Source organism: Humulus lupulus, chromosome 9 (assembly GCF_963169125.1).
Source record: "Humulus lupulus chromosome 9, drHumLupu1.1, whole genome shotgun sequence".
Taxonomy (NCBI): Eukaryota; Viridiplantae; Streptophyta; class Magnoliopsida; order Rosales; family Cannabaceae; genus Humulus; species Humulus lupulus.
Window position 1 is genome coordinate 188,050,590 of NC_084801.1, and position 25,080 is coordinate 188,075,669.

The following is a 25,080-nucleotide window of genomic DNA, read 5'->3' on the forward strand; positions in this document are numbered from 1 at the left end:
GCAGCTGCCTAGGAGATTTGGCCTGAAAGGTCAATTTTTTTTTTGGTTGAATTAGGACCCCAATTTTTGGTCATTAATTGCCCTATATAATATTATTGAGATGGGAAAAGGTTCAAAAAAATTAGAGCTTGTTAGAGAGAAATATGAGTGAATAACAAAATCGCTTCGGAGCCCTAGGAAGCTGCCTAGGAGATTTAGCCTGAAAGGTCATTTTTTTTGTTTGGATAAATTAGGACCCCAATTCATGGTGAATAATTGCCCTATATAATATTATTGAGATGGGAAAAGGTTCAAAAAAATTAAAGCTTGTTAGAGAGAAATATGAGTGAATTACGAAATCGCTTCGGAGCCCTAGGCAGCTGCCTAGGAGATTTGGCCTGAAAGGTCAATTTTTTTGTTTGGTTGAATTAGGACCCCAATTCATGGTCAATAATAGCCCTTTATAATATTATTTAGATGGGAAAAGGTTCAAAAAAATTAGAGCTTGTTAGGGAGAAATATGAGTGAATTACGAGATCGCTTCGGAGACCTAGGTAGCAGCCAAGGAGATTTGGCCAGAAAGGTCAATTTTTTTGTTTGGTTGAATTAGGACCCCAATTCATGGTCAATAATAGCCCCATATAATATTATTGAGATGGGAAAAGGTTCAAAAAAATTAGAGCTTGTTAGAGAGTAATATGAGTGAATTACGAGATCTCTTCGGAGCCCTAGGCAGCTGCCCAGGAGATTCGGCCAGAAAGGTCAATTTTTTAGTTTGGTTGAATTAGGACCCCAATTCATGGTAAATAATAGCCCTATCTAATATTATTTAGATGGGAAAAGGTTCAAAAAAATTAGAGCTTGTTAGAGAGAAATATGAGTGAATTACGAGATGGCTTTGGAGCCCTAGGCAGCAGCCAAGGAGATTTGGCATTAAAGGTCAATTTTTTTGTTTGGTTGAATTAGGACCCCAATTCATGGTAAATAGTAGCCCTATATAATATTATTTAGATGGGAAAAGGTTCAAAAAAATTAGAGCTTGTTAGATAGAAATATGAGTGAATTACGAGATCGCTTCGGAGCCCTAGGTAGCAGCCAAGGAGATTTGGCCTGAAAGGTCAATTTTTTTGTTTGGTTGAATTAGGACCCCAATTCATGGTAAATAATAGCCCTATATAATATTATTTACATGGGAAAAGGGTCAAAAAAATTAGAGCTTGTGAGGGAGAAATATGAGTGAATTACGAGATCGCTTCGGAGCCTATGTAGCTGCCTAGGAGATTTGGCCTGAAAGGTCAATTTTTTTGTTTGGTTGAATTAGGACCCCAATTATTGGTCATTAATTGCCCTATATAATATTATTGAGATGGGAAAAGGTTCAAAAAAATTAGAGCATGTTAGAGAGAAATATGAGTGAATAACGAAATCGCTTCGGAGCCCTAGGAAGCTGCCTAGGAGATTTAGCCTGAAAGGTCATTTTTTTGTTTTGATAAATTAGGACCCCAATTCATGGTGAATAATAGCCCTATATAATATTATTGAGATAGGAAAAGGTTCAAAAAAATTAAAGCTTGTTAGAGGGAAATATGAGTGAATTACGAAATCGCTTCGGAGCCCTAGGCAGCCTAGGAGATTTGGCCTAAAAGGTGAATTTTTTTGTTTGGTTGAATTAGGACCCCAATTCATGGTCAATAATAGCCCTTTATAATATTATTTAGATGGGAAAAGGTTCAAAAAAATTAGAGCTTGTTAGGGAGAAATATGAGTGAATTACGAGATCGCTTCGGAGCCCTAGGTAGCAGCCAAGGAGATTTGGCCAGAAAGTTCAATTTTTTTGTTTGGTTGAATTAGGACCCCAATTCATGGTCAATAATAGCCCCATATAATATTATTGAGATGGGAAAAGGTTAAAAAAAATTAGAGCTTGTTAGAGAGTAATATGAGTGAATTACGAGATCGCTTCGGAGCCCTAGGCAGCTGCCCAGGAGATTCGGCCAGAAAGGTCAATTTTTTAGTTTGGTTAAATTAGGACCCCAATTCATGGTAAATAATTGCCCTATCTAATATTATTTAGATGGGAAAAGGTTCAAAAAAATTAGAGCTTGTTAGAGAGAAATATGAGTGAATTACGAGATGGCTTTGGAGCCCTAGGCTGCAGCCAAGGAGATTTGGCCTTAAAGGTCAATTTTTTTGTTTGGTTGAATTAGGACCCCAATTCATGGTAAATAATAGCCCTATATAATATTATTTAGATGGGAAAAGGTTCAAAAAAATTAGAGCTTGTTAGATAGAAATATGAGTGAATTACGAGATCGCTTCGGAGCCCAAGGTAGCAGCCAAGGAGATTTGGCCTGAAAGGTCAAATTTTTTGTTTGGTTGAATTCGGACCCCAATTCATGGTAAATAATAGCCCTATATAATATTATTTACATGGGAAAAGGGTCAAAAAAATTAGAGCTTGTTAGGGAGAAATATGAGTGAATTACGAGATCGCTTCGGAGCCTATGTAGTTGCCTAGGAGATTTGGCCTGAAAGGTCAATTTTTTTGTTTGGTTGAATTAGGACCCCAATTATTGGTCATTAATTGCCCTATATAATATTATTGAGATGGGAAAAGGTTCAAAAAAATTAAAGCTTGTTAGAGAGAAATATGAGTGAATTACGAAATCGCTTCGGAGCCCTAGGCAACTGCCTAGGAGATTTGGCCTGAAAGGTCAATTTTTTTGTTTGGTTGAATTAGGACCCCAATTCATGGTCAACAATAGCCCTTTATAATATTATTTAGATGGGAAAAGGTTCAAAAAAATTAGAGCTTGATAGGGAGAAATATGAGTGAATTACGAGATCGCTTCGGAGCCCTAGGTAGCAGCCAAGGAGATTTGGCCAGAAAGTTCAATTTTTTTGTTTGGTTGAATTAGGACCCCAATTCATGGTCAATAATAGCCCCATATAATATTATTGAGATGGGAAAAGGTTCAAAAAAATTAGAGATTGTTAGAGAGTAATATGAGTGAATTACGAGATCGCTTCGGAGCCCTAGGCAGCTGCCCAGGAGATTCGGCCAGAAAGGTCAATTTTTTAGTTTGGTTAAATTAGGACCCCAATTCATGGTAAATAATTGCCCTATCTAATATTATTTAGATGGGAAAAGGTTCAAAAAAATTAGAGCTTGTTAGAGAGAAATATGAGTGAATTACGAGATGGCTTTGGAGCCCTAGGCAGCAGCCAAGGAGATTTGGCCTTAAAGGTCAATTTTTTTGTTTGGTAGAATTAGGACCCCAATTCATGGTAAATAATAGCCCTATATAATATTATTTAGATGGGAAAAGTTTCAAAAAAATTAGAGCTTGTTAGATAGAAATATGAGTGAATTACGAGATCGCTTCGGAGCCCTAGGTAGCAGCCAAGGAGATTTGGCCTGAAAGGTCAATTTTTTTGTTTGGTTGAATTAGGACCCCAATTCATGGTAAATAATAGCCCTATATAATATTATTTACATGGGAAAAGGGTCAAAAAAATTAGAGCTTGTTAGGCAGAAATATGAGTGAATTACGAGATCGCTTCCGAGCCTATGTAGCTGACTAGGAGATTTGGCCTGAAAGGTCAATTTTTTTGTTTGGTTGAATTAGGACCCCAATTATTGGTCATTAATTGCCCTATATAATATTATTGAGATGGGAAAAGGTTCAAAAAAATTAGAGCTTGTTAGAGAGAAATATGAGTGAATAACGAAATCGCTTCGGAGCCCTTGGAAGCTGCCTTGGAGATTTAGCCTGAAAGGTCATTTTTTTTGTTTGGATAAATTAGGACCCCAATTCATGGTGAATAATAGCCCTATATAATATTATTGAGATGGGAAAAGGTTCAAAAAAATTAAAGCTTGTTAGAGAGAAATATGAGTGAATTACGAAATCGCTTCGGAGCCCTAGGCAACTGCCTAGGAGATTTGGCCTGAAAGGTCAATTTTTTTGTTTGGTTGAATTAGGACCCCAATTCATGGTAAATAATAGCCCTATATAATATTATTTACATGGGAAAAGGGTCAAAAAAATTAGAGCTTGTTAGGGAGAAATATGAGTGAATTACGAGATCGCTTCGGAGCCTATGTAGCTGCCTAGGAGATTTGGCCTGAAAGGTCAATTTTTTTGTTTGGTTTTATTAGGACCCCAATTCATGGTCAATAATAGCCCCATATAATATTATTGAGATGGGAAAAGATTCAAAAAAATTAGAGCTTGTTACAGAGAAATATGAGTGAATTACGAGGTCGCTTCGGAGCCCTAGGCAGCTGCCTAGGAGATTTGGCCTGAAAGGTCAATTTTTTTGTTTGGTTGAATTAGGACCCCAATTCATGGTCAATAATAGCCCTTTATAATATTATTTAGATGGGAAAAGGTTCAAAAAAATTAGAGCTTGTTAGGGAGAAATATGAGTGAATTACGAGATCGCTTCGGAGACCTAGGTAGCAGCCAAGGAGATTTGGCCAGAAAGGTCAATTTTTTTGTTTGGTTGAATTAGGACCCCAATTCATGGTCAATAATAGCCCCATATAATATTATTGAGATGGGAAAAGGTTCAAAAAAATTAGAGCTTGTTAGAGAGTAATATGAGTGAATTACGAGATCTCTTCGGAGCCCTAGGCAGCTGCCCAGGAGATTCGGCCAGAAAGGTCAATTTTTTAGTTTGGTTGAATTAGGACCCCAATTCATGGTAAATAATAGCCCTATCTAATATTATTTAGATGGGAAAAGGTTCAAAAAAATTAGAGCTTGTTAGAGAGAAATATGAGTGAATTACGAGATGGCTTTGGAGCCCTAGGCAGCAGCCAAGGAGATTTGGCATTAAAGGTCAATTTTTTTGTTTGGTTGAATTAGGACCCCAATTCATGGTAAATAGTAGCCCTATATAATATTATTTAGATGGGAAAAGGTTCAAAAAAATTAGAGCTTGTTAGATAGAAATATGAGTGAATTACGAGATCGCTTCGGAGCCCTAGGTAGCAGCCAAGGAGATTTGGCCTGAAAGGTCAATTTTTTTGTTTGGTTGAATTAGGACCCCAATTCATGGTAAATAATAGCCCTATATAATATTATTTACATGGGAAAAGGGTCAAAAAAATTAGAGCTTGTGAGGGAGAAATATGAGTGAATTACGAGATCGCTTCGGAGCCTATGTAGCTGCCTAGGAGATTTGGCCTGAAAGGTCAATTTTTTTGTTTGGTTGAATTAGGACCCCAATTATTGGTCATTAATTGCCCTATATAATATTATTGAGATGGGAAAAGGTTCAAAAAAATTAGAGCATGTTAGAGAGAAATATGAGTGAATAACGAAATCGCTTCGGAGCCCTAGGAAGCTGCCTAGGAGATTTAGCCTGAAAGGTCATTTTTTTGTTTTGATAAATTAGGACCCCAATTCATGGTGAATAATAGCCCTATATAATATTATTGAGATAGGAAAAGGTTCAAAAAAATTAAAGCTTGTTAGAGGGAAATATGAGTGAATTACGAAATCGCTTCGGAGCCCTAGGCAGCCTAGGAGATTTGGCCTAAAAGGTGAATTTTTTTGTTTGGTTGAATTAGGACCCCAATTCATGGTCAATAATAGCCCTTTATAATATTATTTAGATGGGAAAAGGTTCAAAAAAATTAGAGCTTGTTAGGGAGAAATATGAGTGAATTACGAGATCGCTTCGGAGCCCTAGGTAGCAGCCAAGGAGATTTGGCCAGAAAGTTCAATTTTTTTGTTTGGTTGAATTAGGACCCCAATTCATGGTCAATAATAGCCCCATATAATATTATTGAGATGGGAAAAGGTTCAAAAAAATTAGAGCTTGTTAGAGAGTAATATGAGTGAATTACGAGATCGCTTCGGAGCCCTAGGCAGCTGCCCAGGAGATTCGGCCAGAAAGGTCAATTTTTTAGTTTGGTTAAATTAGGACCCCAATTCATGGTAAATAATTGCCCTATCTAATATTATTTAGATGGGAAAAGGTTCAAAAAAATTAGAGCTTGTTAGAGAGAAATATGAGTGAATTACGAGATGGCTTTGGAGCCCTAGGCAGCAGCCAAGGAGATTTGGCCTTAAAGGTCAATTTTTTTGTTTGGTTGAATTAGGACCCCAATTCATGGTAAATAATAGCCCTATATAATATTATTTAGATGGGAAAAGGTTCAAAAAAATTAGAGCTTGTTAGATAGAAATATGAGTGAATTACGAGATCGCTTCGGAGCCCAAGGTAGCAGCCAAGGAGATTTGGCCTGAAAGGTCAAATTTTTTGTTTGGTTGAATTCGGACCCCAATTCATGGTAAATAATAGCCCTATATAATATTATTTACATGGGAAAAGGGTCAAAAAAATTAGAGCTTGTTAGGGAGAAATATGAGTGAATTACGAGATCGCTTCGGAGCCTATGTAGTTGCCTAGGAGATTTGGCCTGAAAGGTCAATTTTTTTGTTTGGTTGAATTAGGACCCCAATTATTGGTCATTAATTGCCCTATATAATATTATTGAGATGGGAAAAGGTTCAAAAAAATTAGTGCAAGTTAGAGAGAAATATGAGTGAATAACGAAATCGCTTCGGAGCCCTAGGAAGCTGCCTAGGAGATTTTGCCTGAAAGGTCATTTTTTTTGTTTGGATAAATTAGGACCCCAATTCATGGTGAATAATAGCCCTATATAATATTATTGAGATGGGAAAAGGTTCAAAAAAATTAAAGCTTGTTAGAGAGAAATATGAGTGAATTACGAAATCGCTTCGGAGCCCTAGGCAACTGCCTAGGAGATTTGGCCTGAAAGGTCAATTTTTTTGTTTGGTTGAATTAGGACCCCAATTCATGGTCAACAATAGCCCTTTATAATATTATTTAGATGGGAAAAGGTTCAAAAAAATTAGAGCTTGTTAGGGAGAAATATGAGTGAATTACGAGATCGCTTCGGAGCCCTAGGTAGCAGCCAAGGAGATTTGGCCAGAAAGTTCAATTTTTTTGTTTGGTTGAATTAGGACCCCAATTCATGGTCAATAATAGCCCCATATAATATTATTGAGATGGGAAAAGGTTCAAAAAAATTAGAGATTGTTAGAGAGTAATATGAGTGAATTACGAGATCGCTTCGGAGCCCTAGGCAGCTGCCCAGGAGATTCGGCCAGAAAGGTCAATTTTTTAGTTTGGTTAAATTAGGACCCCAATTCATGGTAAATAATTGCCCTATCTAATATTATTTAGATGGGAAAAGGTTCAAAAAAATTAGAGCTTGTTAGAGAGAAATATGAGTGAATTACGAGATGGCTTTGGAGCCCTAGGCAGCAGCCAAGGAGATTTGGCCTTAAAGGTCAATTTTTTTGTTTGGTAGAATTAGGACCCCAATTCATGGTAAATAATAGCCCTATATAATATTATTTAGATGGGAAAAGTTTCAAAAAAATTAGAGCTTGTTAGATAGAAATATGAGTGAATTACGAGATCGCTTCGGAGCCCTAGGTAGCAGCCAAGGAGATTTGGCCTGAAAGGTCAATTTTTTTGTTTGGTTGAATTAGGACCCCAATTCATGGTAAATAATAGCCCTATATAATATTATTTACATGGGAAAAGGGTCAAAAAAATTAGAGCTTGTTAGGGAGAAATATGAGTGAATTACGAGATCGCTTCCGAGCCTATGTAGCTGACTAGGAGATTTGGCCTGAAAGGTCAATTTTTTTGTTTGGTTGAATTAGGACCCCAATTATTGGTCATTAATTGCCCTATATAATATTATTGAGATGGGAAAAGGTTCAAAAAAATTAGAGCTTGTTAGAGAGAAATATGAGTGAATAACGAAATCGCTTCGGAGCCCTAGGAAGCTGCCTAGGAGATTTAGCCTGAAAGGTCATTTTTTTTGTTTGGATAAATTAGGACCCCAATTCATGGTGAATAATAGCCCTATATAATATTATTGAGATGGGAAAAGGTTCAAAAAAATTAAAGCTTGTTAGAGAGAAATATGAGTGAATTACGAAATCGCTTCGGAGCCCTAGGCAACTGCCTAGGAGATTTGGCCTGAAAGGTCAATTTTTTTGTTTGGTTGAATTAGGACCCCAATTCATGGTAAATAATAGCCCTATATAATATTATTTACATGGGAAAAGGGTCAAAAAAATTAGAGCTTGTTAGGGAGAAATATGAGTGAATTACGAGATCGCTTCGGAGCCTATGTAGCTGCCTAGGAGATTTGGCCTGAAAGGTCAATTTTTTTGTTTGGTTTTATTAGGACCCCAATTCATGGTCAATAATAGCCCCATATAATATTATTGAGATGGGAAAAGATTCAAAAAAATTAGAGCTTGTTACAGAGAAATATGAGTGAATTACGAGGTCGCTTCGGAGCCCTAGGCAGCTGCCTAGGAGATTTGGCCTGAAAGGTCAATTTTTTTGTTTGGTTGAATTAGGACCCCAATTCATGGTCAATAATAGCCCTTTATAATATTATTTAGATGGGAAAAGGTTCAAAAAAATTAGAGCTTGTTAGGGAGAAATAAGAGTGAATTACGAGATCGCTTCGGAGCCCTAGGTAGCTGCCAAGGAGATTTGGCCTGAAAGGTCAATTTTTTTGTTTGGTTGAATTAGGACCCCAATTCATGGTAAATAATAGCCCTATATAATATTATTTACATGGGAAAAGGTTCAGAAAAATTAGAGCTTGTTAGGTTGTAAAATGAGTGAATTACGAAATCGCTTCGGAGCCTAGGTAGCCGCCTAGGAGATTTGGCCTGGAAGGTCAATTTTTTTGTTTGGTTGAATTAGGACCCCAATTCATGGTCAATAATAGCCCCATATAATATTATTGAGTTGGGAAAAGGTTCAAAAAAATTAGAGCTTGTTAGAGAGTAAAATGAGTGAATTACGAAATCTCTTCGGAACCCTAGGCAGCAGCCTAGGAGATTTGGCCTGAAAGGTCAATTTTTTAGTTTGGTTGAATTAGGGCCCCAATTCATGGTAAATAATAGCCCTATATAATATTATTGAGATGGGAAAAGGTTCAAAAAAATTAGAGCTTGTTAGAGAGAAATATGAGTGAATTACGAGATGGCTTCGGAGCCCTAAGCAGCTGCCTAGGAGATATGGCCTGAAAGGTCAATTTTTTTGTTTGGTTGAATTAGGACCCCAATTCATTGTAAATAATAGCCCCATATAATATTATTTAGATGGGAAAAGTTTCAAAAAAATTAGAGCTTGTTAGATAGAAATATGAGTGAAGTACGAGATCGCTTCGGAGCCCTAGGTAGCAGCCAAGGAGATTTGGCCTGAAAGGTCAATTTTTTTGTTTGGTTGAATTAGGACCCCAATTCATGGTCAATAATAGCCCCATATAATATTATTGAGATGGGAAAAGGTTTAAAAAAATTAGAGCTTGTTAGAGAGTAATATGAGTGAATTACGAGATCACTTCGGAGCCCTAGGCAGCTGCCCAGGAGATTCGGCCAGAAAGGTCAATTTTTTAGTTTGGTTGAATTAGGATCCCAATTCATGGTAAATAATAGCCCTATCTAATATTATTTAGATGGGAAAGGTCCAAAAAAATTAGAGCTTGTTAGAGAGAAATATGAGTTAATTACGAGATGGCTTTGGAGCCCTAGGCAACAGCCAAGGAGATTTGGCCTTAAAGGTCAATTTTTTTGTTTGGTTGAATTAGGACCCCAATTCATGGTAAATAATAGCGCTATATAATATTATTTAGATGGGAAAAGGTTCAAAAAAATTAGAGCTTGTTAGATAGAAATATGAGTGAATTACGAGATCTCTTCGGAGCCCTAGGTAGCAGCCAAGGAGATTTGGCCTGAAAGGTCAATTTTTTTGTTTGGTTGAATTAGGACCCCAATTCATGGTAAATAATAGCCCTATATAATATTATTTACATGGGAAAAGGGTCAAAAAAATTAGAGCTTGTTAGGGAGAAATATGAGTGAATTACGAGATCGATTCCGAGCCTATGTAGCTGCCTAGGAGATTTGGCCTGAAAGGTCAATTTTTTTGTTTGGTTGAATTAGGACCCCAATTATTGGTCATTAATTGCCCTAGATAATATTATTGAGATGGGAAAAGGTTCAAAAAAATTAGAGCTTGTTAGAGAGAAATATGAGTGAATAACGAAATCGCTTCGGAGCCCTAGGAAGCTGCCTAGGAGATTTAGCCTGAAAGGTCATTTTTTTTGTTTGGATAAATTAGGACCCCAATTCATGGTGAATAATAGCCCTATATAATATTATTGAGATGGGAAAAGGTTCAAAAAAATTAAAGCTTGTTAGAGAGAAATATGAGTGAATTACGAAATCGCTTCGGAGCCCTAGGCAACTGCCTAGGAGATTTGGCCTGAAAGGTCAATTTTTTTGTTTGGTTGAATTAGGACCCCAATTCATGGTAAATAATAGCCCTATATAATATTATTTACATGGGAAAAGGGTCAAAAAAATTAGAGCTTGTTAGGGAGAAATATGAGTGAATTACGAGATCGCTTCGGAGCCTATGTAGCTGCCTAGGAGATTTGGCCTGAAAGGTCAATTTTTTTTGTTTGGTTGAATTTGGACCCCAATTCATGGTCAATAATAGCCCCATATAATATTATTGAGATGGGAAAAGATTCAAAAAAATTAGAGCTTGTTACAGAGAAATATGAGTGAATTACGAGGTCGCTTCGGAGCCCTAGGCAGCTGCCTAGGAGATTTGGCCTGAAAGGTTAATTTTTTTGTTTGGTTGAATTAGGACCCCAATTCATGGTCAATAATAGCCCTTTATAATATTATTTAGATGGGAAAAGGTTCAAAAAAATTAGAGCTTGTTAGGGAGAAATAAGAGTGAATTACGAGATCGCTTCGGAGCCCTAGGTAGCTGCCAAGGAGATTTGGCCTGAAAGGTCAATTTTTTTGTTTGGTTGAATTAGGACCCCAATTCATGGTAAATAATAGCCCTATATAATATTATTTACATGGGAAAAGGGTCAAAAAAATTAGAGCTTGTTAGGGAGAAATATGAGTGAATTACGAGATCGCTTCGGAGCCCTAGGCAGCTGCCTAGGAGATTTGGCCTGAAAGGTCAATTTTTTTGTTTGGTTGAATTAGGACCCCAATTCATGGTCAATAATAGCCCTTTATAATATTATTTAGATGGGAAAAGGTTCAAAAAAATTAGAGCTTGTTAGGGAGAAATATGAGTGAATTACGAGATCGCTTCGGAGCCCTAGGCAACTGCCTAGGAGATTTGGCCTGAAAGGTCAATTTTTTTGTTTGGTTGAATTAGGACCCCAATTCATGGTCAATAATAGCCCTTTATAATATTATTTAGATGGGAAAAGGTTCAAAAAAATTAGAGCTTGTTAGGGAGAAATATGAGTGAATTACGAGATCGCTTCGGAGCCCTAGCTAGCAGCCAAGGAGATTTGGTCAGAAAGGTCAATTTTTTTGTTTGGTTGAATTAGGACCCCAATTCATGGTCAATAATAGCCCTTTATAATATTATTTAGATGGGAAAAGGTTCAAAAAAATTAGAGCTTGTTAGGGAGAAATATGAGTGAATTACGAGATCGCTTCGGAGCCCTAGGTAGCAGCCAAGGAGATTTGGCCAGAAAGGTCAATTTTTTTGTTTGGTTGAATTAGAACCCCAATTCATGGTCAATAATAGCCCCATATAATATTATTGAGATGGGAAAAGGTTTAAAAAAATTAGAGCTTGTTAGAGAGTAATATGAGTGAATTACGAGATCACTTCGGAGCCCTAGGCAGCTGCCCAGGAGATTCGGCCAGAAAGGTCAATTTTTTAGTTTGGTTGAATTAGGACCCCAATTCATGGTAAATAATAGCCCTATCTAATATTATTTAGATGGGAAAGGTCCAAAAAAATTAGAGCTTGTCAGAGAGAAATATGAGTGAATTACGAGATGGCTTTGGAGCCCTAGGCAGCAGCCATGGAGATTTGGCCTTAAAGGTCAATTTTTTTGTTTGGTTGAATTAGGACCCGAATTTATGGTAAATAATAGCCCTATATAATATTATTTAGATGGGAAAAGGTTCAAAAAAATTAGAGCTTGTTAGATAGAAATATGAGTGAATTACGAGATCGCTTCGGAGCCCTAGGTAGCAGCCAAGGAGATTTGGCCTGAAAGGTCAATTTTTTTGTTTGGTTGAATTAGGACCCCAATTCATGGTAAATAATAGCCCTATATAATATTATTTACATGGGAAAAGGGTCAAAAAAATTAGAGCTTGTTAGGGAGAAATATGAGTGAATTACGAGATCGCTTCCGAGCCTATGTAGCTGACTAGGAGATTTGGCCTGAAAGGTCAATTTTTTTGTTTGGTTGAATTAGGACCCCAATTATTGGTCATTAATTGCCCTATATAATATTATTGAGATGGGAAAAGGTTCAAAAAAATTAGAGCTTGTTAGAGAGAAATATGAGTGAATAACGAAATCGCTTCGGAGCCCTAGGAAGTTGCCTAGGATATTTAGCCTGAAAGGTCATTTTTTTTGTTTGGATAAATTAGGACCCCAATTCATGGTGAATAATAGCCCTATATAATATTATTGAGATGGGAAAAGGTTCAAAAAAATTAAAGCTTGTTAGAGAGAAATATGAGTGAATTACGAAATCGCTTCGGAGCCCTAGGCAACTGCCTAGGAGATTTGGCCTGAAAGGTCAATTTTTTTGTTTGGTTGAATTAGGACCCCAATTCATGGTAAATAATAGCCCTATATAATATTATTTACATGGGAAAAGGGTCAAAAAAATTAGAGCTTGTTAGGGAGAAATATGAGTGAATTACGAGATCGCTTCGGAGCCCTAGCTAGCAGCCAAGGAGATTTGGTCAGAAAGGTCAATTTTTTTGTTTGGTTGAATTAGGACCCCAATTCATGGTCAATAATAGCCCTTTATAATATTATTTAGATGGGAAAAGGTTCAAAAAAATTAGAGCTTGTTAGGGAGAAATATGAGTGAATTACGAGATCGCTTCGGAGCCCTAGGCAGCTGCCTAGGAGATTTGGCCTGAAAGGTCAATTTTTTTGTTTGGTTGAATTAGGACCCCAATTCATGGTCAATAATAGCCCTTTATAATATTATTTAGATGGGAAAAGGTTAAAAAAATTAGAGCTTTTTAGGGAGAAATATGAGTGAATTACGAGATCGCTTCGGAGCCCTAGCTAGCAGCCAAGGAGATTTGGTCAGAAAGGTCAATTTTTTTGTTTGGTTGAATTAGGACCCCAATTCATGGTCAATAATAGCCCTTTATAATATTATTTAGATGGGAAAAGGTTCAAAAAAATTAGAGCTTGTTAGGGAGAAATATGAGTGAATTACGAGATCGCTTCGGAGCCTATGTAGCTGCCTAGGAGATTTGGCCTGAAAGGTCAATTTTTTTTGTTTGGTTGAATTAGGACCCCAATTCATGGTCAATAATAGCCCCATATAATATTATTGAGATGGGAAAAGATTCAAAAAAATTAGAGCTTGTTACAGAGAAATATGAGTGAATTACGAGGTCGCTTCGGAGCCCTAGGCAGCTGCCTAGGAGATTTGGCCTGAAAGGTCAATTTTTTTGTTTGGTTGAATTAGGACCCGAATTTATGGTAAATAATAGCCCTATATAATATTATTTAGATGGGAAAAGGTTCAAAAAAATTAGAGCTTGTTAGATAGAAATATGAGTGAATTACGAGATCGCTTCGGAGCCCTAGGTAGCAGCCAAGGAGATTTGGCCTGAAAGGTCAATTTTTTTGTTTGGTTGAATTAGGACCCCAATTCATGGTAAATAATAGCCCTATATAATATTATTTACATGGGAAAAGGGTCAAAAAAATTAGAGCTTGTTAGGGAGAAATATGAGTGAATTACGAGATCGCTTCCGAGCCTATGTAGCTGACTAGGAGATTTGGCCTGAAAGGTCAATTTTTTTGTTTGGTTGAATTAGGACCCCAATTATTGGTCATTAATTGCCCTATATAATATTATTGAGATGGGAAAAGGTTCAAAAAAATTAGAGCTTGTTAGAGAGAAATATGAGTGAATAACGAAATCGCTTCGGAGCCCTAGGAAGTTGCCTAGGATATTTAGCCTGAAAGGTCATTTTTTTTGTTTGGATAAATTAGGACCCCAATTCATGGTGAATAATAGCCCTATATAATATTATTGAGATGGGAAAAGGTTCAAAAAAATTAAAGCTTGTTAGAGAGAAATATGAGTGAATTACGAAATCGCTTCGGAGCCCTAGGCAACTGCCTAGGAGATTTGGCCTGAAAGGTCAATTTTTTTGTTTGGTTGAATTAGGACCCCAATTCATGGTAAATAATAGCCCTATATAATATTATTTACATGGGAAAAGGGTCAAAAAAATTAGAGCTTGTTAGGGAGAAATATGAGTGAATTACGAGATCGCTTCGGAGCCCTAGGCAGCTGCCTAGGAGATTTGGCCTGAAAGGTCAATTTTTTTGTTTGGTTGAATTAGGACCCCAATTCATGGTCAATAATAGCCCTTTATAATATTATTTAGATGGGAAAAGGTTCAAAAAAATTAGAGCTTGTTAGGGAGAAATATGAGTGAATTACGAGATCGCTTCGGAGCCCTAGGCAGCTGCCTAGGAGATTTGGCCTGAAAGGTCAATTTTTTTGTTTGGTTGAATTAGGACCCCAATTCATGGTCAATAATAGCCCTTTATAATATTATTTAGATGGGAAAAGGTTAAAAAAATTAGAGCTTGTTAGGGAGAAATATGAGTGAATTACGAGATCGCTTCGGAGCCCTAGCTAGCAGCCAAGGAGATTTGGTCAGAAAGGTCAATTTTTTTGTTTGGTTGAATTAGGACCCCAATTCATGGTCAATAATAGCCCTTTATAATATTATTTAGATGGGAAAAGGTTCAAAAAAATTAGAGCTTGTTAGGGAGAAATATGAGTGAATTACGAGATCGCTTCGGAGCCTATGTAGCTGCCTAGGAGATTTGGCCTGAAAGGTCAATTTTTTTTGTTTGGTTGAATTAGGACCCCAATTCATGGTCAATAATAGCCCCATATAATATTATTGAGATGGGAAAAGATTCAAAAAAATTAGAGCTTGTTACAGAGAAATATGAGTGAATTACGAGGTCGCTTCGGAGCCCTAGGCAGCTGCCTAGGAGATTTGGCCTGAAAGGTCAATTTTTTTGTTTGGTTGAATTAGGACCCCAATTCATGGTCAATAATAGCCCTTTATAATATTATTTAGATGGGAAAAGGTTCAAAAAAATTAGAGCTTGTTAGGGAGAAATAAGAGTGAATTACGAGATCGCTTCGGAGCCCTAGGTAGCTGCCAAGGAGATTTGGCCTGAAAGGTCAATTTTTTTGTTTGGTTGAATTAGGACCCCAATTCATGGTAAATAATAGCCCTATATAATATTATTTACATGGGAAAAGGGTCAAAAAAATTAGAGCTTGTTAGGGAGAAATATGAGTGAATTACGAGATCGCTTCGGAGCCCTAGGCAGCTGCCTAGGAGATTTGGCCTGAAAGGTCAATTTTTTTGTTTGGTTGAATTAGGACCCCAATTCATGGTCAATAATAGCCCTTTATAATATTATTTAGATGGGAAAAGGTTCAAAAAAATTAGAGCTTGTTAGGGAGAAATATGAGTGAATTACGAGATCGCTTCGGAGCCCTAGGCAGCTGCCTAGGAGATTTGGCCTGAAAGGTCAATTTTTTTGTTTGGTTGAATTAGGACCCCAATTCATGGTCAATAATAGCCCTTTATAATATTATTTAGATGGGAAAAGGTTAAAAAAATTAGAGCTTGTTAGGGAGAAATATGAGTGAATTACGAGATCGCTTCGGAGCCCTAGCTAGCAGCCAAGGAGATTTGGTCAGAAAGGTCAATTTTTTTGTTTGGTTGAATTAGGACCCCAATTCATGGTCAATAATAGCCCTTTATAATATTATTTAGATGGGAAAAGGTTCAAAAAAATTAGAGCTTGTTAGGGAGAAATATGAGTGAATTACGAGATCGCTTCGGAGCCCTAGGCAGCTGCCTAGGAGATTTGGCCTGAAAGGTCAATTTTTTTGTTTGGTTGAATTAGGACCCCAATTCATGGTCAATAATAGCCCCATATAATATTATTGAGATGGGAAAAGGTTTAAAAAAATTAGAGCTTGTTAGAGAGTAATATGAGTGAATTACGAGATCACTTCGGAGCCCTAGGCAGCTGCCCAGGAGATTCGGCCAGAAAGGTCAATTTTTTAGTTTGGTTGAATTAGGACCCCAATTCATGGTAAATAATAGCCCTATCTAATATTATTTAGATGGGAAAGGTCCAAAAAAATTAGAGCTTGTTAGAGAGAAATATGAGTGAATTACGAGATGGCTTTGGAGCCCTAGGCAACAGCCAAGGAGATTTGGCCTTAAAGGTCAATTTTTTTGTTTGGTTGAATTAGGACCCCAATTCATGGTAAATAATAGCGCTATATAATATTATTTAGATGGGAAAAGGTTCAAAAAAATTAGAGCTTGTTAGATAGAAATATGAGTGAATTACGAGATCGCTTCGGAGCCCTAGGTAGCAGCCAAGGAGATTTGGCCTGAAAGGTCAATTTTTTTGTTTGGTTGAATTAGGACCCCAATTCATGGTAAATAATAGCCCTATATAATATTATTTACATGGGAAAAGGGTCAAAAAAATTAGAGCTTGTTAGGGAGAAATATGAGTGAATTACGAGATCGCTTCCGAGCCTATGTAGCTGCCTAGGAGATTTGGCCTGAAAGGTCAATTTTTTTGTTTGGTTGAATTAGGACCCCAATTATTGGTCATTAATTGCCCTAGATAATATTATTGAGATGGGAAAAGGTTCAAAAAAATTAGAGCTTGTTAGAGAGAAATATGAGTGAATAACGAAATCGCATCGGAGCCCTAGGAAGCTGCCTAGGAGATTTAGCCTGAAAGGTCATTTTTTTTGTTTGGATAAATTAGGACCCCAATTCATGGTGAATAATAGCCCTATATAATATTATTGAGATGGGAAAAGGTTCAAAAAAATTAAAGCTTGTTAGAGAGAAATATGAGTGAATTACGAAATCGCTTCGGAGCCCTAGGCAACTGCCTAGGAGATTTGGCCTGAAAGGTCAATTTTTTTGTTTGGTTGAATTAGGACCCCAATTCATGGTAAATAATAGCCCTATATAATATTATTTACATGGGAAAAGGGTCAAAAAAATTAGAGCTTGTTAGGGAGAAATATGAGTGAATTACGAGATCGCTTCGGAGCCTATGTAGCTGCCTGGGAGATTTGGCCTGAAAGGTCAATTTTTTTGTTTGGTTGAATTAGGACCCCAATTCATGGTCAATAATAGCCCCATATAATATTATTGAGATGGGAAAAGATTCAAAAAAATTAGAGCTTGTTACAGAGAAATATGAGTGAATTACGAGGTCGCTTCGGAGCCCTAGGCAGCTGCCTAGGAGATTTGGCCTGAAAGGTCAATTTTTTTGTTTGGTTGAATTAGGACCCCAATTCATGGTCAATAATAGCCCTTTATAATATTATTTAGATGGGAAAAGGTTCAAAAAAATTAGAGCTTGTTAGGGAGAAATAAGAGTGAATTACGAGATCGCTTCGGAGCCCTAGGTAGCTGCCAAGGAGATTTGGCCTGAAAGGTCAATTTTTTTGTTTGGTTGAATTAGGACCCCAATTCATGGTAAATAATAGCCCTATATAATATTATTTACATGGGAAAAGGTTCAAAAAAATTAGAGCTTGTTAGGTTGTAAAATGAGTGAATTACGAAATCGCTTCGGAGCCTAGGTAGCAGCCTAGGAGATTTGGCCTGGAAGGTCAATTTTTTTGTTTGGTTGAATTAGGACCCCAATTCATGGTCAATAATAGCCCCATATAATATTATTGAGTTGGGAAAAGGTTCAAAAAAATTAGAGCTTGTTAGAGAGTAAAATGAGTGAATTACGAAATCTCTTCGGAACCCTAGGCAGCAGCCTAGGAGATTTGGCCTGAAAGGTCAATTTTTTAGTTTGGTTGAATTAGGGCCCCAATTCATGGTAAATAATAGCCCTATATAATATTATTGAGATGGGAAAAGGTTCAAAAAAATTAGAGCTTGTTAGAGAGAAATATGAGTGAATTACGAGATGGCTTCGGAGCCCTAAGCAGCTGCCTAGGAGATATGGCCTGAAAGGTCAATTTTTTTGTTTGGTTAAATTAGGACCCCAATTCATTGTAAATAATAGCCCCATATAATATTATTTAGATGGGAAAAGTTTCAAAAAAATTAGAGCTTGTTAGATAGAAATATGAGTGAAGTACGAGATCGCTTCGGAGCCCTAGGTAGCAGCCAAGGAGATTTGGCCTGAAAGGTCAATTTTTTTGTTTGGTTGAATTAGGACCCCAATTCATGGTCAATAATAGCCCCATATAATATTATTGAGATGGGAAAAGGTTTAAAAAAATTAGAGCTTGTTAGAGAGTAATATGAGTGAATTACGAGATCACTTCGGAGCCCTAGGCAGCTGCCCAGGAGATTCGGCCAGAAAGGTCAATTTTTTAGTTTGGTTGAATTAGGACCCCAATTCATGGTAAATAATAGCCCTATCTAATATTATTTAGATGGGAAAGGTCCAAAAAAATTAGAGCTTGTTAGAGAGAAATATGAGTGAATTACGAGATGGCTTTGGAGCCCTAGGCAACAGCCAAGGAGATTTGGCCTTAAAGGTCAATTTTTTTGTTTGGTTGAATTAGGACCCCAATTCATGGTAAATAATAGCGCTATATAATATTATTTAGATGGGAAAAGGTTCAAAAAAATTAGAGCTTGTTAGATAGAAATATGAGTGAATTACGAGATCGCTTCGGAGCCCTAGGTAGCAGCCAAGGAGATTTGGCCTGAAAGGTCAATTTTTTTGTTTGGTTGAATTAGGACCCCAATTCATGGTAAATAATAGCCCTATATAATATTATTTACATGGGAAAAGGGTCAAAAAAATTAGAGCTTGTTAGGGAGAAATATGAGTGAATTACGAGATCGCTTCCGAGCCTATGTAGCTGCCTAGGAGATTTGGCCTGAAAGGTCAATTTTTTTGTTTGGTTGAATTAGGACCCCAATTATTGGTCATTAATTGCCCTAGATAATATTATTGAGATGGGAAAAGGTTCAAAAAAATTAGAGCTTGTTAGAGAGAAATATGAGTGAATAACGAAATCGCATCGGAGCCCTAGGAAGCTGCCTAGGAGATTTAGCCTGAAAGGTCATTTTTTTTGTTTGGATAAATTAGGACCCCAATTCATGGTGAATAATAGCCCTATATAATATTATTGAGATGGGAAAAGGTTCAAAAAAATTAAAGCTTGTTAGAGAGAAATATGAGTGAATTACGAAATCGCTACGGAGCCCTAGGCAACTGCCTAGGAGATTTGGCCTGAAAGGTCAATTTTTTTGTTTGGTTGAATTAGGACCCCAATTCATGGTAAATAATAGCCCTATATAATATTATTTACATGGGAAAAGGGTCAAAAAAATTAGAGCTTGTTAGGGAGAAATATGAGTGAATTACGAGATCGCTTCGGAGCCTATGTAGCTGCCTAGGAGATTTGGCCTGAAAGGTCAATTTTTTTTGTTTGGTTGAATTAGGACCCCAATTCATGGTCAATAATAGCCCCATATAATATTATTGAGATGGGAAAAGATTCAAAAAAATTAGAGCTTGTTACAGAGAAATATGAGTGAATTACGAGGTCGCTTCGGAGCCCTAGGCAGCTGCCTAGGAGATTTGGCCTGAAAGGTCAATTTTTTTGTTTGGTTGAATTAGGACCCCAATTCATGGTCAATAATAGCCCTTTATAATATTATTTAGATGGGAAAAGGTTCAAAAAAAATAGAGCTTGTTAGGGAGAAATAAGATTGAATTACGAGATCGCTTCGGAGCCCTAGGTAGCTGCCAAGGAGATTTGGCCTGAAAGGTCAATTTTTTTGTTTGGTTGAATTAGGACCCCAATTCATGGTAAATAATAGCCCTATATAATATTATTTACATGGGAAAAGGTTCAAAAAAATTAGAGCTTGTTAGGTTGTAAAATGAGTGAATTACGAAATCGCTTCGGAGCCTAGGTAGCAGCCTAGGAGATTTGGCCTGGAAGGTCAAATTTTTTGTTTGGTTGAATTAGGACCCCAATTCATGGTCAATAATAGCCCCATATAATATTATTGAGTTGGGAAAAGGTTCAAAAAAATTAGAGCTTGTTAGAGAGTAAAATGAGTGAATTACGAAATCTCTTCGGAACCCTAGGCAGCAGCCTAGGAGATTTGGCCTGAAAGGTCAATTTTTTAGTTTGGTTGAATTAGGGCCCCAATTCATGGTAAATAATAGCCCTATATAATATTATTGAGATGGGAAAAGGTTCAAAAAAATTAGAGCTTGTTAGAGAGAAATATGAGTGAATTACGAGATGGCTTCGGAGCCCTAAGCAGCTGCCTAGGAGATATGGCCTGAAAGGTCAATTTTTTTGTTTGGTTGAATTAGGACCCCAATTCATTGTAAATAATAGCCCCATATAATATTATTTAGATGGGAAAAGTTTCAAAAAAATTAGAGCTTGTTAGATAGAAATATGAGTGAATTACGAGATCGCTTCGGAGCCCTAGGTAGCAGCCAAGGAGATTTGGCCTGAAAGGTCAATTTTTTTGTTTGGTTGAATTAGGACCCCAATTCATGGTCAATAATAGCCCCATATAATATTATTGAGATGGGAAAAGGTTTAAAAAAATTAGAGCTTGTTAGAGAGTAATATGAGTGAATTACGAGATCACTTCGGAGCCCTAGGCAGCTGCCCAGGAGATTCGGCCAGAAAGGTCAATTTTTTAGTTTGGTTGAATTAGGACCCCAATTCATGGTAAATAATAGCCCTATCTAATATTATTTAGATGGGAAAGGTCCAAAAAAATTAGAGCTTGTTAGAGAGAAATATGAGTGAATTACGAGATGGCTTTGGAGCCCTAGGCAACAGCCAAGGAGATTTGGCCTTAAAGGTCAATTTTTTTGTTTGGTTGAATTAGGACCCCAATTCATGGTAAATAATAGCGCTATATAATATTATTTAGATGGGAAAAGGTTCAAAAAAATTAGAGCTTGTTAGATAGAAATATGAGTGAATTACGAGATCGCTTCGGAGCCCTAGGTAGCAGCCAAGGAGATTTGGCCTGAAAGGTCAATTTTTTTGTTTGGTTGAATTAGGACCCCAATTCATGGTAAATAATAGCCCTATATAATATTATTTACATGGGAAAAGGGTCAAAAAAATTAGAGCTTGTTAGGGAGAAATATGAGTGAATTACGAGGTCGCTTCGGAGCCCTAGGCAGCTGCCTAGGAGATTTGGCCTGAAAGGTCAATTTTTTTGTTTGGTTGAATTAGGACCCCAATTCATGGTCAATAATAGCCCTTTATAATATTATTTAGATGGGAAAAGGTTCAAAAAAATTAGAGCTTGTTAGGGAGAAATAAGAGTGAATTACGAGATCGCTTCGGAGCCCTAGGTAGCTGCCAAGGAGATTTGGCCTGATAGGTCAATTTTTTTGTTTGGTTGAATTAGGACCCCAATTCATGGTAAATAATAGCCCTATATAATATTATTTACATGGGAAAAGGTTCAAAAATATTAGAGCTTGTTAGGTTGTAAAATGAGTGAATTACGAAATCGCTTCGGAGCCTAGGTAGCAGCCTAGGAGATTTGGCCTGGAAGGTCAATTTTTTTGTTTGGTTGAATTAGGACCCCAATTCATGGTCAATAATAGCCCCATATAATATTATTGAGTTGGGAAAAGGTTCAAAAAAATTAGAGCTTGTTAGAGAGTAAAATGAGTGAATTACGAAATCTCTTCGGAACCCTAGGCTGCAGCCTAGGAGATTTGGCCTGAAAGGTCAATTTTTTAGTTTGGTTGAATTAGGGCCCCAATTCATGGTAAATAATATCCCTATATAATATTATTGAGATGGGAAAAGGTTCAAAAAAATTAGAGCTTGTTAGAGAGAAATATGAGTGAATTACGAGATGGCTTCGGAGCCCTAAGCAGCTGCCTAGGAGATATGGCCTGAAAGGTCAATTTTTTTGTTTGGTTGAATTAGGACCCCAATTCATTGTAAATAATAGCCCCATATAATATTATTTAGATGGGAAAAGTTTCAAAAAAATTAGAGCTTGTTAGATAGAAATATGAGTGAAGTACGAGATCGCTTCGGAGCCCTAGGTAGCAGCCAAGGAGATTTGGCCTGAAAGGTCAATTTTTTTGTTTGGTTGAATTAGGACCCCAATTCATGGTAAATAATAGCCCTATATAATATTATTTACATGGGAAAAGGGTCAAAAAAATTAGAGCTTGTTAGGGAGAAATATGAGTGAATTACGAGATCGCTTCGGAGCCTATGTAGCTGCCTAGGAGATTTGGCCTGAAAGGTCAATTTTTTTGTTTGGTTGAATTAGGACCCCAATTCATGGTCAATAATAGCCCTATATAATATTATTGAGATGGGAAAAGGTTAAAAAAAATTAGAGCTTGTTAGATAGAAGTATGAGTGAATTACGAAATCGCTTCGGAGTCCTAGGCAGCTGCCTAGGATATTTGGCCTGAAAGGTCAATTTTTTTGTTTGGATAAATTAGGACCCCAATTCATGGTGAATAATAGCCCTATATAATATTATTGAGATGGGAAAAGGTTCAAAAAAATTAGAGCTTGTTAGAGAGAAATATGAGTGAATTACGAAATCGCTTCGGAGCCCGAGGCAGCTGCCTAGGAGATTTGGCCTGAAAGGTCAATTTTTTTGTTTGGTTGAATTAGGACCCCAATTCATGGTCAATAATAGCCCTTTATAATATTATTTAGATGGGAAAAGGTTCAAAAAAATTAGAGCTTGTTAGGGAGAAATAAGAGTGAATTACGAGATCGCTTCGGAGCCCTAGGTAGCTGCCAAGGAGATTTGGCCTGAAAGGTCAATTTTTTTGTTTGGTTGAATTAGGACCCCAATTCATGGTAAATAATAGCCCTATATAATATTATTTACATGGGAAAAGGTTCAAAAAAATTAGAGCTTGTTAGGTTGTAAAATGAGTGAATTACGAAATCGCTTCGGAGCCTAGGTAGCAGCCTAGGAGATTTGGCCTGGATGGTCAATTTTTTTGTTTGGTTGAATTAGGACCCCAATTCATGGTCAATAATAGCCCCATATAATATTATTGAGTTGGGAAAAGGTTCAAAAAAATTAGAGCTTGTTAGAGAGTAAAATGAGTGAATTACGAAATCTCTTCGGAACCCTAGGCAGCAGCCTAGGAGATTTGGCCTGAAAGGTCAATTTTTTAGTTTGGTTGAATTAGGGCCCCAATTCATGGTAAATAATAGCCCTATATAATATTATTGAGATGGGAAAAGGTTCAAAAAAATTAGAGCTTGTTAGAGAGAAATATGAGTGAATTACGAGATGGCTTCGGAGCCCTAAGCAGCTGCCTAGGAGATATGGCCTGAAAGGTCAATTTTGTTGTTTGGTTGAATTAGGACCCCAATTCATTGTAAATAATAGCCCCATATAATATTATTTAGATGGGAAAAGTTTCAAAAAAATTAGAGCTTGTTAGATAGAAATATGAGTGAAGTACGAGATCGCTTCGGAGCCCTAGGTAGCAGCCAAGGAGATTTGGCCTGAAAGGTCAATTTTTTTGTTTGGTTGAATTAGGACCCCAATTCATGGTAAATAATAGCCCAATATAATATTATTTATATGGGAAAAGGTTCAAAAAAATTAGAGCTTGTTAGAGAGAAAAATGAGATAATTACGAGATCGCTTCGGAGCCCTAGGCAGCTGCCTAGGAGATTTGGCCTGAAAGGTCAATTTTTTAGTTTGGTTGAATTAGGACCCCAATTCATGGTAAATAATAGCCCCATATAATATTATTGAGATGGGAAAAGATTCAAAAAAATTAGAGCTTGTTAGAGAGTAAAATGAGTGAATTACGAAATCGCTTCGGAGCCCTAGGCAGCTGCATAGCAGATTTGGCCTGAAAGGTCAATTTTTTAGTTTGGTTGAATTAGGAACCCAATTCATGGTCAATAATAGCGCTATATAATATTATTTAGATGGGAAAAGGTTCAAAAAAATTAGAGCTTATTAGAGAGAAATATGAGTGAATTACGAGATGGCTTCGGAGCCCTAAGCAGCGGCCTAGGAGATATGGCCTGAAAGGTCAATTTTTTTGTTTGGTTGAATTAGGACCCCAATTCATGGTAAATAATAGCCCAATATAATATTATTTATATGGGAAAAGGTTCAAAAAAATTAGAGCTTGTTAGGGAGAAATATGAGTGAATTACGAGATCACTTCGGAGCTTAGGTAGCTGCCTAGGAGATTTGGACTGAAAGGTCAATTTTTTTGTTTGGTTGAATTAGGACCCCAATTCATGGTTAATAATAGCCCCATATAATATTATTGAGATGGGAAAAGGTTCAAAAAAATTAGAGCTTTTTAGAGAGAAAAATGAGTGAATTACGAGATCGCTTCGGAGCCCTAGGCAGCTGCCTAGGAGATTTGGCCTGAAAGGTCAATTTTTTAGTTTGGTTGAATTAGGACCCCAATTCATGGTAAATAATAGCCCCATATAATATTATTGAGATGGGAAAAGGTTCTAAAAAATTAGAGCTTGTTAGAAAGAAATATGAGTGAATTACGAGATCGCTTCGGAGCCCTAGGCCGCTGCCTAGGAGATTTGGCCTGAAAGGTCAATTTTTTTGTTTGGTTGAATTAGGACCCTAATTCATGGTAAATAATAGCCCTATATAATATTATTTATATGGGAAAAGGTTCAAAAAAATTAGAGCTTGTTAGGGAGAAATATGAGTGAATTACGAGATCGCTTCGGAGCCTAGGTAGCTGCCTAGGAGATTTGGCCTGAAAGGACAATTTTTTTGTTTGGTTGAATTAGGACCCCAATTCATGGTCAATAATAGCCCCATATAATATTATTGAGATGGGAAAAGGTTCAAAAAAATTAGAGCTTGTTAGAGAGTAAAATGAGTGAATTACGAAATCGCTTCGGAGACCTAGGAAGCTGCATAGCAGATTTGG